Source organism: Urocitellus parryii, chromosome 9, assembly GCF_045843805.1.
Source record: "Urocitellus parryii isolate mUroPar1 chromosome 9, mUroPar1.hap1, whole genome shotgun sequence".
Taxonomy (NCBI): domain Eukaryota; kingdom Metazoa; phylum Chordata; class Mammalia; order Rodentia; family Sciuridae; genus Urocitellus; species Urocitellus parryii.
The window spans coordinates 31310021-31325416 of NC_135539.1; the positions used below are offsets into that span (position 1 = coordinate 31310021).

At 37.1% G+C, this 15396-nt stretch overlaps 1 pseudogene; it reads right to left on the bottom strand.

Annotated features, from left to right (window-relative positions):
- Positions 1 to 2657: 2657 nt before the first annotated feature.
- LOC144249035 (cytochrome P450 3A4-like) overlaps positions 2658 to 15396 on the bottom strand; it is a 32395-nt pseudogene continuing 19656 nt past the window's right edge.

A 15396-nucleotide genomic window follows, 5' to 3' on the forward strand; every position in this document is an offset into this window, starting at 1 on the left:
TTCTTCATGCTTGGGAAATTTTCTGATATTATTTCATTGAAGAGATTGTGCATTCCTTTGGTTTGAATCTTTGTGCCTTCCTCTATCCCAATAAATCTTAGATTTGGTCTTTTGATGTTATCCCATAATTATTGGGTGTTCTGTTTATGCTTTCTTAACATCTTCACTGTGTGCTCAACTTAATTTCAAGATTGTATATTTGTCTTTTTTTCTGACATTTTTCTTCCAAGTGATCTAATCTGCTCTTTATGCTTTCTGTTGGGTTTTTGTTTGTTTGTTTGTTGATTGTTTCCTTGATTTCTGATTTTATTTTCAGAATCTCTCTTTCTTGAAGTACTCTTTTGCTACTGGTATTTGCCCCCTTATCTCTTTGTTGGTATGATCAATGTTTGCCTGTGTTTTCTCAATTAGGTCATTCTTTACTTTGTAGGTCATTTTAATTATGTATATTCTTAATTCCTTCTCTGACATTTCATCAACTGCACTTTCCATGGATTCTATTATTTTAGTATCTTGATGTGTTTTTTCATGTTGTCTATGTGTCTTCCTTTCTTGCAGTGTAAATCTGAGTTATTACAGTTTCTACCCTATAATCCTATAGTGACCCTGAAGATTACTTGTACCTCACCTTGGTTTTGGACTTCTAGCCCCCAGTCAATGCCCCATGATAAATGCTACTGCAAATAAATGTGGTGGTGGCAATAGTGGAGATAACTCAAGATAGCTGTGAAGTTGTGTCAAAATGGATGCAACTACTTTCAGAGATGGGGCTAAAAAAGTGGGCCTTACAGTGGCTTTGGGCTGCCGGTTCTGAGATGCAGCTGCCTCCAATCCCTACCTATTGTCCCAAGGTGGAGGCTATTGCATGGGGATGGCCATGGAGATGCTTACAGGGGCCCAAGATGGAGGTGGGATAGGCCTGGGTACACCTGGGACACCTTCCTCCCTTTTTTGAATGTGTTCTTGCATTTTGCACAAAAAGTGTTAAAGGTTCAGTTTCGACTTTCCCAATTTTTAACCTTGAATCAGTCTTTTATCTAACTAGCCCTGTTTCCTATAGTGAAATATGGTATTTTTATTCAAGGATCTGATCACCAAGACTGATCCACTGGTCCTTGCTATTAAAATGTCACTGTTACCCAGTCCCTTTAGTGCAGACAAGTATGAATTTAAATTTCTGCATTCAAACACTCAAACACACACACACACACACACACACACACTTGTTTCTCTATTTTTCTATCTGGAAAAGCATGAATTCACAGTGATACATTCCATTTCAGTCCTACTTCACAGGTCTCATTCCAATTTTTTTTCCTGAACTAGAGAGTCTCTTCACCAACTTTTCCTATGAAAACTGGATTTCATTGTCCTTGATGTATTTACTTATTTAAACAATCTCTCTTTATACAGCTAAATTCCATTCATCCTATTCTAAAACCACATGCCCTCCTTAGCTCACTGGGGTGTTTTTTGCCCTATTTTGTCAACAAGTGTTTATGACAGGCTACTTCTGTCTGTGGAGCCCATCTTAGGTTGCTTGAGCTCCCATATTCAGGCAGGCTGTCCCTTCTGAGAACACCTTCCCAATTGTATCTCATATCTGACTTGAAGCCACCATTATTCCCTCCTCCACCACAAAGTGTGCCCTCACATTGCTGGACTGCATCTAATGGCATTAGGAGTGAATTATTCAGGAAGGGAAAGGAGAGTGAAGGGAAGGAAGATATGGGACAGAAATAACATGTAAAAATCCTGTGTAGCTCCTGATACAAGTTGAATCTGAGGAGCACTGCTGTAAATATGATTGACTATCAACCATTTCTTAATTCAATGCTTGTTGTGCTTGTTATCATGTTGGAAATTGAAGATGGACTACAAATATGTTTCTTGCTTTCCAGAATCAATAAGGGAGATAGGATGGGAATATGAAATCTAAACTAGAGATACAGTAATAACTACTTCAGTAGAGTGTTACAAATTATGTTCTTCAAAAATTGCAGAAGGACACTATGAATATACTTTTCCAGCAATGCAAAAATTCACAGTGGGTTAACTGTATCTATCTTACTATTTAATTTGAATTTCTGAAAAAGCTCCATGTATTCAGTGATTATGAGGATCAAAAGGTTGAGTTTTGACTTTCACTGATTCAGTTCTATATATCCCCTTAAATGGGCGTAGAGGCTTCAGATAAATTTTATAAGGATATTTTTATTGACTTTCTCATTATAATACTTATCAGAGCATATTTCAAAGAACGCATCATATATCAATGTCACTACAAAAGCCACCACAACCACCCTCATTTTCATTAAAAATTTTTGACAAATTTGGTGATAATTGTTGATTCTCTGATCAGAGATCAGGAGGAGCTGCCAGTACTAATGGGCAATGAGAGGAGAGAGACCATTAGACCCAGAAAGGGTGAGTCTTCACATGTGGCACTGAGATTGGCACCTACTTTCCATCACAAATTAGATAATATTCCTCTACACAGACCCTGAGCAAGGTCAGCAAAGGTTCAGCATCTCTTATCATTCATCGTTTGAGTAATATAGAGTCTACCTTCATTTTCTTCACAAAATAAATTTTTGTTCTCTGATGTTCTGTGTCCCCGTCTCCAAGAAGAACCATTCAAAAATCCTTTGGGAAGTTCAGGCTCCACTAATTGTTCCATCTCTGCACAAAACCTTCAGAATAATGGGCTTTTCAGGTTGAAGAAGTCCTAGATTGCCTAATTTCAGAGGAATCTGTAACATATAGCCAAGCACATGGAGAATGAAGCACAATGAATGAAACAACAGCAAACGCAGGAGCAAAGTAGAGAAGATACATTAAGTACAGTCATGCTTTACAAACATGAGAACTACTTTTAGTATCATGTATCTTGAACTCCTCCTACTCCTTCTCTAACATGTGTCATGATGGGATAGTAAAATTATTCATTTATGTGAAAAATTATTTCATGAATATCTCTTATACAAGGCCTGAGACAAAATGAGATTGACTTATTCACTTTATTGATAAAATTGTAAATAAAGGACTGGAGTTGTGGCTTAGTGGTAGAGCATTTCCCAAGCATGTGAGGCACTGGGTTCGATTCTCAGCACCACATATAAATAAATAAGGTCCATAAACTAAACAAAAAGTGATTTTAAGAAAATTGTAAATTTAAAAAAATGTTTAAAAATTTAAAATAGATTACTACACATTAAGGCAAACTTTTAGAGAACTGTATAAAGTTAATTTTGTGCCTTCTGAAACTTAACAAAGAACCCTGAGGAGGTTTTATACACTTCAATGTCATGAGCAGTCTTCAACTTCCAAAGGGTCTGTTCACTTCTTCCAGTTGAACTCAATCTGTAGAATGATGGAAGTGGCCTTAATTCCTTAAGACCATTATGCTTTGCTTTGCTCTTTGGGAATCTCCTCTTGGCTTCTAAGCACAGTGCAAATGGGGAACTTCTGATCCCTTCAGTGTTTTGACTAAATCCTCATGCCATTTCCAGAATCACTCAACAGGGCTGGGGGATGTCCAACAGAGTACTCTTTTGCTCTCAGTAAGAAGATAATCATTGTTTAGATTGAGAAGTACCAGCCTGGAGAAGACAGAGCTTGCAGAAAGTATCTGCCACATTCCTGGTGTGTCAGAGGACCCCTTTATATCAGCCAATTGGCCCTGAAACCATGTCTATCCTCCTCTCCCATGCAGATGGCCCACTGAGAAGGAAAAGTTGCATATTAAACCCAGAAGTCCTGGAAGTGAACCACTATCAATTGAGAGGTTGTGTAAGTTCTGGTGAGGACAGCTTCACTCAAACATCATAACCCTGTGGTCACCACACCTCATGACTGTGCACAGGGTCTCTCCAGGAGACTTAAAGCTGAATTTACACTGTGATCAAGTTCACAGTCCATACATACACGTCACACTAATCTGCATTAAGCCCATATGTTTTTTATACTTTGGTCTTCATAAAGCCATATACTTAGAGCCCCCACAGTGAAGAATTCTAAAATCTCAAATATGATGCAAAAGAGACTCATTGGACTATAGATCTAAGATGAATGAGCATATTTTTTTTTCTGTGACTAGGTCCCTCTGTTTGGGAAAACATCTTCAAGTAAAACATTTATATGGAAATCTACTGACCTGTGTTTCCTTACAAGGTTGAAAGGAGAAGTTCTGCATTAATCTGACAAGAGCAAGTTTCATGTTCATGAGAGCAAACCTCATTCCAATGCAGTTTCAGGGGCCATTTCCAAAGGGCATGTACACATAAGGATCGATGCTGTCCTTGTTCTTCTTACTGAACCTGTTTCCACAATAGATGACAAGTCAATAAAACATTAAAACCACAACAGTTACTTGTTTCACAATGTCCCTTAGACACCCCCAAGCAATGGTGTAAAGGATGCTTTTCTGGGCTGATTTTTATTGAAATCCAGCTGTAGTTTTGCTATGAGAATTGTTAAGCTATGGAATTTTTCCACCTACCCTCCTCCCTTAACCTATAGGATCTTTCAGTCATTTTGAGATGAGATTAATGCTGTTTAAAAGGAATCATGGTAAATTTGAGATAGTAAAGGAAACAAAACAAACACAAAATATAAGACATATAAAACACAAACACATAAAATGAAATGATATAGTGGTTATATCAGTTTTGGCACATTGTATAAAATTTGAAAACACACACACACACACACACACACACACACACACATGCGTGCATACACACAAACACAGTCATGGTGCCATATCTGAGGAGGATTAGTTTCAGCATCAGGCCACAACAAAATCATGGGTGATGATGTCTCTTATAAAAATAATAGGGAAATATTTGTATACCCTAAGCACATACTGAAATATATTTTAAATCATCTCTGGATTGCATATAATAACTAATAAAATGTACATACTGTATAAATACTTATTGTATTAGACAGTTTATAGGGAAATGACAAGAAAAATGTTTATATTTAATTGAAATCATAGATGCAAAACCTGTACATACAGAGTGTCATCAAGTGATAATGGAGAATTTACTGCTTATTGTTAAACATTTGTTCAAAATAAAATAAATTTGATACAATCTAGTTTTGCAAAGAAGTCTATATTTACACAGAAATATATTTCTGAGAACACAATCACATTATTAACTTGTGATTATTTAAAAAATTTTAGATACTGGATGGACATAGCATCCTTTTTATTCCTTGTCACAAATTTATAGCATTTTGCAAGAAAATGTCATGTTTGTAACATAAAAACAGCTTAAAATAAGAAGACATACATGAAAATGATTGCACAGTTACCTGTATGTCACCTATGCTAATAGATACAAGGATATGCTTGAATCAGCCTAGCCCAGTTTGTTCCCTTTCCCGGGGTCCCTGTACCTTTCAGGGCAAAACTCCTCAGGCTCTGGCCAATACTTTGGGTCTCGATGAAGAACAAAGATTGGTATCATCACCAGTGTCCCCTTACTAATAAATACTCCATTGATTTCAATATCTTTCTTACAGATTCTCTCAAGTCTGACAGCAATTGAGTACAACCTGAGAGTTTCATTTACTACCATGTCCAGGTACTCCATCTGCATCAGGGTATCATAGGTAACTGGTGCCTGAAGGGAAAAAATGAAATTTGGGGGAATTAAGGTTTGAAACTAACTTTAAACTCAGTCTATGCTGTATTATTAAAGTGTTAGAAGATCCCAAAATATACTCACAATGGTGAAGGAGAGTGGTGCTTACAATTGACTAAGCATTGTAATAACAATCATGCCCATTTGACAACCATGTCCATGGCCCATTGAGAAGTGCAGAGCAGTTATGTACATAAGAGACCTTTGGGACAATCCCAAATTCAGTTTGTAATATCCTCAGCAGCATCATGTACTACTTTTTCTCATGTGAGGAAAAGTGACTAATAGCACCAAAAAGAGAATATGACAATTACACTCAGGCAAAATAAGTGAAAGTCACTGTCACCTTTCACTAGAAAACTCATGTATCTGTTTCAAGTAAATAGAACATAGAAAAAAGGAAATAACCATTCTACATCAGTTTATAGTTGAATAATTCTGCTTTGGAGAATATATATATATATATATATATATATATATATATATATATATATCATAGAGATAACACTACATCATTTAAAAATGTTGGGAGAAACTGGTAACTTCCACCCTAATACCTCCAAAAGAAGGCTAAGATTCGATGGCACCATGTCACACAATTTCAGTTTCAGAGAACATTCTAAGGAGGACAGGAAGCCACTCTCAGCCCCAAACTCTGTTTCTGGACCAATCTCCTGGTTGTTCTTCAGGGCTTCATTGTGAGCTCTGAAGAAGAGGCTTTGTGCCCACTTCACTGCCAAACCAGCCATGCCAGCCCCAGAAACCATATGTCTTCATATCTGATAGATTCCCTGTTTAGGAAGAGGTGTGAAGACAGCAGGCACAACATGTGGCTAATGCCTCATGTGACACTGGAAAGGACACAAGGTAGAAGTAAAGTGTTTGGCTCAGGAGCCAGAAAACCTCACTCATCCCTTGGCTGCTTCTCTCTAATACATGACTAGAGCGTGAAGATGTGTGGAGCAGAGCAGAGTCGGCCTGCCCACCAAGCCCAGGCTCACACAGCAGACAGCCAGGCAGGAGCTCTTGACACAGCTCAGCAGAGCCAATGATCTGAACACTTGAGTGACACATGCTTACACTTCCTAGGTATCATCATGGTAACTGGTAATGGGTACAATTGAAATTTCATTCTTTTCAAAATTCCTTGTAGTTTTGGGAATAACATTTTCCCCAAAATGCTGTTTTCTCCTTCATTTGTTTCTTCAGAGCCTTTCCAAATAGAGCTGGTGAAAAGAATCAGTGACTATATTTTGGATAAAGCCTCCTAGGAAGTGACGAGGAGGCAGTCTTGTTGAGGCTCTGCCTCTCTCCTCCCTCTCCAGTTACCATCTTCTTACCTTATTGGGCAAAGCTGCATCAATCTCCTGCTGCAATTTGGTCTGGACATCAGGATGGGTGGCCAGTTCATACAAAATGAAGGAAAGAGCAATGCTAGTGGTCTCATAGCCAGCAAAAATGAAGATAACTGATTGGGCCACAAGCTCCAGATCAGACAGGGCTAATGGAAGAAGAAACATCATTTAGGTAAATCCAGAAAATCAAAACATCAGGGTTTGGATGAAGAGAAATCCCATTAAAACCTACAGATAACTAGACAGGACCATGGAAAAGCAGTTCATGGTCATCCTCAGAGTGGTTTTCAGTCTAGTGTCTATCTGAAAGGGAGACAAGAGAAAACTTTTTAAATCCAATTTTCTGAGTTCTACACCATACTTGGACTTGGCTACTAACTGTGCCATTCTCAGCACCACTAAAGATAGGTAATTTCAAGAGACCCCATTTCTATCTAAGATATACAGTATGATCAATATGTCCCTTAGATTATCATGAATCCACTTTGTGTAAGTACAAAAGTGGATGATATTCTTGTCCAGGACAATTTTAATTATTCTAGGTAACATATAGCCTGAAATACTAATTTGATTGTTTGTAATACTAAGGTTTCAGTGTGTGGGAAATTGAAGAATCTTTCATCTAAGCATGTTGGAGGAGATGTATGGAAATATTGGGCAGAAAAGGGACTGTTGCTACTGAAAGCCTGGTCTATAGACAAGCAGCATCAATAGCATTTGGGAAATTATTAGAAACACAGAATCTCAAACCCATCCTAGAACTACCAAGTCAAAATATGAACTTCCATTTTATGAACTTCCATAAAATGTGATGATTCTATTCTATTGAAAACTGTCAATAGAGCGGCAGTGGGCATTACATGTGGGAAAAAGTGGGTCAATTTTAGTAAAACAGAACACTTATTCAGTCACGACTGAATTTCACCTTCCTTAGTACATTCTCTCTTTCTGCTCTACATCATGCACACCAAACAGATCTTCTCATAGAAGCTGACCTCTATGATGATTTTTCTCTTGACAGAAGCTAAACACAATCATGAAATTAACTCATGTATCTTGGAATGCATCAGGATGTTTAGATACATGGGGCCCTGAAATAACATGGTCCCTATGCCAAACATGCAATTCAAGATAAAAAAGAATACACAAAATAAGTGTTTGAAAGGTATACAGAGTTCAGATTTACTGATGTTTTTTTTCTATGGTGTTTTTCTATGATGATGTCATGAGAGCATCTAATTATGAAATCTTTTATCCCAGTGAGTTTGAACCCCATGAAGTAGGACTATAAAGTCAATGTTTGGGCCAGGTACTGTGGCACACACCTGTAATCCCAGTGGGAGGCTGAGGCAAGATATTCACGAGTCCTCAGCAACAACAAGGTTCTATATAACTCAATGAGACTCTGTCTCTAAATAAAATACAAAGTAGGGCTGAAGATGTGGCTCAGTGGTTGAGTACCCCTGAGTTCAATCCCTGGTACCCCACTCCCCAACGCAAAAAAAAAAAAAATCAAGGTTTGAAGTTGGATGTTTGCATTCGTAGCTACCAACCATATGTGAATGTTTAAATTTTAATTAATTAAAAGTCAATACACTTCAGTTCCTCAGTGGCACTAGCCACATGTCAAATGGTCAGTAGGCACATGTGTTTGGTGGTTATTATATTGAAACAGTTAAACTATAGACTGTTTCCATCATCACAAAGAGCTGAATAGAACTGGGTAGATACATATAGGATAGATGGATGGATGGATGGATGGATGGATGGATGGATGGATGGATGGATATGCACATGTGAACACAAAAATATTAGGGGCTGGAGTTATGGCTCAGTGGTAGAGTGCTCACCTCACATGTGCAAGGCCCTGGGTTTGATTCTCATCACCACATAAAAATAAATAAATAAAATGAATATAATGTGTCCATCTCCAACTAAAAAATGAATATTAAAAAATTATGTACAATGGGGTTAGGTTTATGGCTCAGTGGTAAAGCACTCACCTAGCACACGTGAGGCACTGGGTTTGATCCTCAACACCACATAAAAATAAAATAAAAAATAAAGATATTTAAAAAAATGTGCACTGGCAGGCTGTAGTAAGCCCAGCTCTCATCTCTAGAATTAATTGTTCAACATTCAGGATTTTTTTCATATGATTGTCAAGACAATGGGTACCAAAGATTAGAACTGCAGGGCTGGAGATGTGGCTCAGCGGTAGCGTGCTAGCCTGGCATGCGTGCGGCCCGGGTTCGATCCTCAGCACCACATACCAACAAAGATGTTGTGTCCGCCGAGAACTAAAAAATAAATATTAAAAATTCTCTCTCTCTCTCTCTCTCTCTCACTCTCTCTCCTCTCTCACTCTCTCTTAAAAAAAAAAGAACTGCAATGGGAGTATTTATGTCACAGAAATAAGTTCTAAATTAGAAAATTTCTTTTGAAAGAGAGAGAAAAATAGTTTATATCACTGGATGTGAGTAGATACAGAAATATTTCTTTCCTCTGCTTCATGTAGAAGTATTTCATGTTAATAATCTTATCTGCTGAGAGTATCTAAAAGCAAAAATTCACAAGATGATCACAGATTTTGATTTCTAAATTTCATTAATTACTAAATAAATAAAAAAACCCTAAGATCCATTGAAAAACTGATTCCAAAGCTGTCAGGAGAAACAGAGCAGAAACCTGAAATATCTTAAATCAGAAAGGAAGACAATACTTGGAAAATAAATGAAAAGGGCACAGAATATACTGTATGTTTCTATAATGTAAATACATGTCAGAGAATGTACAAGACCAAGAGCAAACTTTAAGGAAATCTGTGGACTTTAAGTGATAGAAGTGTGTCAATACAGGTTCCTGAACTCTGACAAATATAACTCTCTTGTGGTGGATATTAATAGTGAAGCAGTGTATTCAAGACTACATGGAGAACCTCTATGTTTTCAGCTCAATATTGTTATGGATGTATAATTTCTCAGAATAAACAGAAGCTACTTTTTAAACAATCACAAGGAAAGGTGACAAGAATAATAGAGGACTCAAGAGCCTACATGAAACGGATTCCAGTGGACAAATAAGGGAGAAATTGAGCATCAAATAAAAATATTAAGAAAATAAGTTGAATAAAAATATCATGCTAGTGAAATAAATACTTGTTTATATCAGCTTCAATATTGAACATGGCTCTAGGTGTCTTTCCAGAAAGTTCCTCAGGCTACTGTATATAATATCCAAGCATGGCCTTTCTGCAACTTGGTAGAAATGCTCTTCTTCCTGGAAAAACTGCTGAAAATTTCAAGAACAACCCTTCCCACTGAGTTTTGCCATAAGTAGACAAGGTAGCAACCTTGGTTACCTTTATGAGATTCCACATCTTTGGAATTCTGAGAATTTATCATAAGCTGAAGAAAATCCACCCGATGCTAGAAACAGAGTGATTTCAAAGATGGAATGTTAATTATGAAGTCAGAAATAAATTAAGAGTGCAGAACTTATCTACCCTTCTGGGACTATGACTTCTTTAAGTACAGAAGTCCAGCTGGAGTTTCCTATGTCATCAGTGAAGAAAAGTATCCATCTATAAACTTTGGAGAGTAGGACATTTCCCTGAGTGAAAACTGGCTGTGGTGTCCAATAGCTACTGGTCTTTGCTCTCCCTGCTTGTGAGCTCTGTGGATTCTGAACACAGCCTCCTGGCCAGAGAGTGGTTGGCTTTGTCTCCTGTTACATTTGTTTTCTCAGGGAGAATCCCTGGACTGCAATATTTTGTTTTACTGCCTTAATTCTTCACCAAAGATGCCACAGATTATTCTCCTTCCATTTATAGAGCTTATCATTAGATTTTGGGCAAGCTTCTTGAAAGATCCCACCATGCTTGAAGCTATGAACTTGTACTGACACCTTGAGGGCCCATACTGGCTCCCTGGCCTGCACACATCCTTGTGCTGGCCTTCGTACATGAAACAAACCTTCACCTAAAGAACCCATGCCTGCTCCATCAGGGGCCAGACAGTACAAGCTACACTGAGGATGCCTTCTGTGGAGAATTTGTAAAGTGAGAGGTTTGGAAATACAATGATTCTTTGTCAATATGAAATCTGATTCAATTAAAGCACCAGGAAAAAATATTATGTTGAAATTTTATCTATTGAAGACAAGGGATATGATAATTTTTTTCCTCTATTTAAAAATTCATTTCAACTGATGTAAAAAAATATTTAGCTATACACATATTAACAAGGTACCTGATTACTTTGATATATATGCTGTTTGATGTTTATGTCAGTTTAGACACATCTTTAATTGCATTTATCATTTCCTGATACTGGATATTTCCAAAATCCATTTGGCTTAATTAATAGGAACAATTTTTAAATAGTGCAGCAATAAACATGGGAGTACATATCCCTCTTTGACATACTGATTTCAATTTCTGTAGCTAGATAACCAGTAGTGAGATTGCTGGATCACACAATGGGTCTTTATTTGATTTCTGAGGGCCCTCCAGAGAATTTTTCATAAAGGCTGTCCTAATTTACATTATATTTAATAATGTACAAGGACTCCTTTGGGACTTTTTCTATCAGCAATATTTATGCCTTGACAAATTAAATTCCATGCCCATCATTTAATTGTAAATGTTTTCTCTTTGGTTCACTATTTTTTCAATATTTAAAATATATAATTTTATTTATTTTAATCTTTTTATTAGTTCTTTTTAGTTATGTTTGAGAGTAGAGTCCATTTTGACGTTATTATAAGAGCTTGGAATACATCTTACTCTAATTAAGTTCCCTCTCTGATTCATTCTTTTATCTCAATTACCAGATGCTAAATTCGTTATTCTCTCCAAATGAAAACCATCTACTACTCTCAACCAAGAGTTCTTCATCTACTTTTTAAAAATATACAAAGAAGTATGGAAGTCATTCACCCATAGGCAAATAAGATATCAAAAATGAACCTCCTCTGTAACCACCACTGGATTTTACCTGTTGTTTCTCTTGAAGGCAACTTTCTTTCATTCTCTTTATAGCTCTCTTTAAAAAATTTGTGACATCCTTTGGAAACAGAGAAATATTCATTGCCTCATAAATCGGAGTAAGGAATGGAAAGATTGCTGCAGGGAAAAGAAAAAACAAAGGACACTTCAGTGAAAAATGTAAAATTTACCTGGAACAATTACATCTTTTCTACCAATCAGAAAAGTGAAAGTCATAAGGGTTCCTAAAGAAGAACTGTTCCTGTTAGGACCACTGATTGGGCTGCAGGCCCCTGGCTGAGCAAGAGGAGGTCATATATAGGGCCACCATCATAGCAGTGATATCAGTGGCCCCTTGTGCCTGTGTGGAGTGACCAAAGGAGCAGGATAAAAACCCTGACCCCTTTCCTCTTCATGTACTTGAATAGAGTGTCTTTGGATAAAACTAGGCTTTAGTCTGGGACTGTGGTTAATCATGCTCTTCAAGAAAGAGCAGTCAGGATGGGATAAAGAGAATCCACCACAGGAAGAATCCAGAAGACATTATTAGAAAGAAAATTGGGAAACTCAATGTATGGGAAAATTGATCAATATTCACCTAAATAAACTCTGGATGAAAGAAGAAATATAAAGTGAAATGGATAAAGTACTGGAAGGAAAAAAGAAGAAATAATATATTAATCTTATGGAAAGAAGAAAAAGCCATTATTATGTAGTGGAAAATTGTTATCTATTAAATAAAAACAAAGATCACAAATGAACAATAAAACTTCACACAATAAATCATGAAAAAAAGAACAAATTAAACGTAAAGAAAACAGAAGGAAGAAAATATTAAGGACCAAAGTGAAAGCTAATCAAAGAGAAAATAATGTCAATAGAAGAAGTGAATAAAAACAAAAGCAATTATTTGAAAAATATCACCAATATTGCCAAAATAATAGCTAGACTGAGCCAGAAATAGAAAGACTACAGTTACTAGCATTCAAAATGAAAATGGGAAATACTGACATTATAAACATAGAAATATAAAGATATTTTAATAATCAGATTATCACAACAACTATACAAACTACATAAATGAAATGGACATATTCCTAGAAAAACACAAACAACAGAATCTGACACAAAAAGTAATAGAGAATATACACAGACATACATCACATGATGAGATTAAAATAGAAATTAAGAACTTTTCTACAAAGAGCAGCTCAGGTCCAGATGTTCCATGGACAATTCCACTAAACATTCAAAGAACTAATACCAATTCTTAACTTCTTCACAAAATTCATAGAAATATCTAGTATTTTCTAATATAGAATACAGTGAACACTTGTAAAAGATCCTAAATGTTCATGTTAACGTAATCATAAGACTTAACACAAAGGTAACACACGACAACTACAAACTGACATATCTTATAATTATGGATGCAAAATCTCAACTAGTATTAGCAAATTAAATCCAGCATCATATAAAAAGAATTATATACAACAAAAAAATCAGCTTTGGAGGTCAGAAAAAAATGGTGGATCAGCAGAACTCACAATATCCCAGCAGTCCCTGGAGACTGAATTAAAACAACAGTTCTGTGGGGAGATGGGAATGCTATGGGAAAATGATAGCAAGCAACCCAGAAAACTAGCAATCAGGCGAAATCCAAAAATATCAACTTCTAGAATACAAAGAGAATTAATTCATGGGATAGATGGCAGCAGTTCTGGGTGTGCATTGGTTCCATGGGGGAGAGGAAGCTCCTCCCCAATGGGCCCAAATTACTACCACCCAGTTTAAGATGAAGGGTGCTGATGTCCAACAAAATCATCATCTGAGAAGAAAATAAGCTCATCAGAGCTAGCTCAACAGAGAGACCAGGCACTCTCCAGCAGAGAGTAAAAGTGGGGAAGTGGCATCAGCTAAAGACATTCTCTGTTAGTGCTTCCTGGGAGGGAGACTAGGAATCCCTGCCATTTATTTACCCTTGCTTTTCATGTTTCGCTCATTTTTCACTTTTTGCTCCTTTTTGTATTGTTTCTGGTATATTTTCTTTTTGAATACCAAGAAATATGGCCACCTAATCCTTACCTTTTACTGTATTGACAGGTGTCCAGATCATGCATCAATATGGACACAGGAGTGGGACTACAACACAGAAAAGGGGAAGCTTTGTGGGGCAAGCTGCAGCTGTCTGACAGTCTGCAGAGTAAAGTGTTAAGGGCACTTTAATTTGAAATTGGCAGTCTGACCATGGCTGGCAGGAGATGGAAATCGGACAGATCAGGGTCAGGTTGAAAAGCCTGGGTCTGTGATAGCATTCCACAGCACCTGTGCCACCTCCCCAAGCTCCAGAGGGTCTGAAGGATGGAGGGAAACATTCCACACACACAACCCAGCACAGGGACTCAGGCTTTCTGAAGGAGGGGTGTCAGACACCCAGATCCTTTACTGATTCTCTTTGTTTTCTAGAAGTTGACCAACAACAATACCACACTCACATTCCCACCCCAGTCACAAGAACAAAGCCATTTTTAAAGTGAAGTCTGCTCTGAATCATACAATACTCCCACAGCAGATGCTGCCAGGCAGAGGGGTCAGAGCTCAGCACACAGACTCCTCCATCAAGTTTGGCCAGCTTGGGCCAGAGCTGAAAACAGATAAACAGCATGACATTGGTGTCACACAAAATCCTTCATAACTGGGAGATTCTAAAATCAAAACCCCACAAAGCAATGTCTTCAAATTTAAAGCTTCAACAGGAAGAAAACTGAAGCTCTATGAGTGGTCTTGCATTCACTATTGGAGATAAACTCCCAGTGTCTTCTCATTATGTATTTTTTAGAATTCATATAATTTTATTTATTTTTTGAATGAAAAGGGTCCCATGTCAATTCTGCTTCTCATTCACCTTCACTCCATTCTCCTGTGCTTCATTGTTTTTTCTCTCCTCCCTCTCCCAAGTTTTCTTTATTTTTCTTTTTATTTTATTTATGCTTTATCCTTCTAATATGGATTGCCATACTATATTGCTAATGCTTAAGCTTTTCCACCTACTCTATGTTACTCCTCACTCACTTTTCTCTTTGGTTAATAGAGTTGCAGAGCTCATTACTAATAAATGCTTAGTATATGTTGATATATGATTTGCTATTAAGTTATTACTGTTACTGGCACTTATTTTCTGAAAGTGGTACTTGTTCTTGAGCCCAAGACTGTTTACATTGATTAGATGTGTTAAAGTTAAGATATATCTTCATATCGGGGCTTAAAATGATGAAATAAATATTCATTAAACTCCCCCACATACATGAACAAAAGGAATCCATCTCAACATATACACAAATACAGAACCTCAGCAAACAGGCTGTCATCCTGTCTCCGAAAGCTTATTATCCTCCAATAC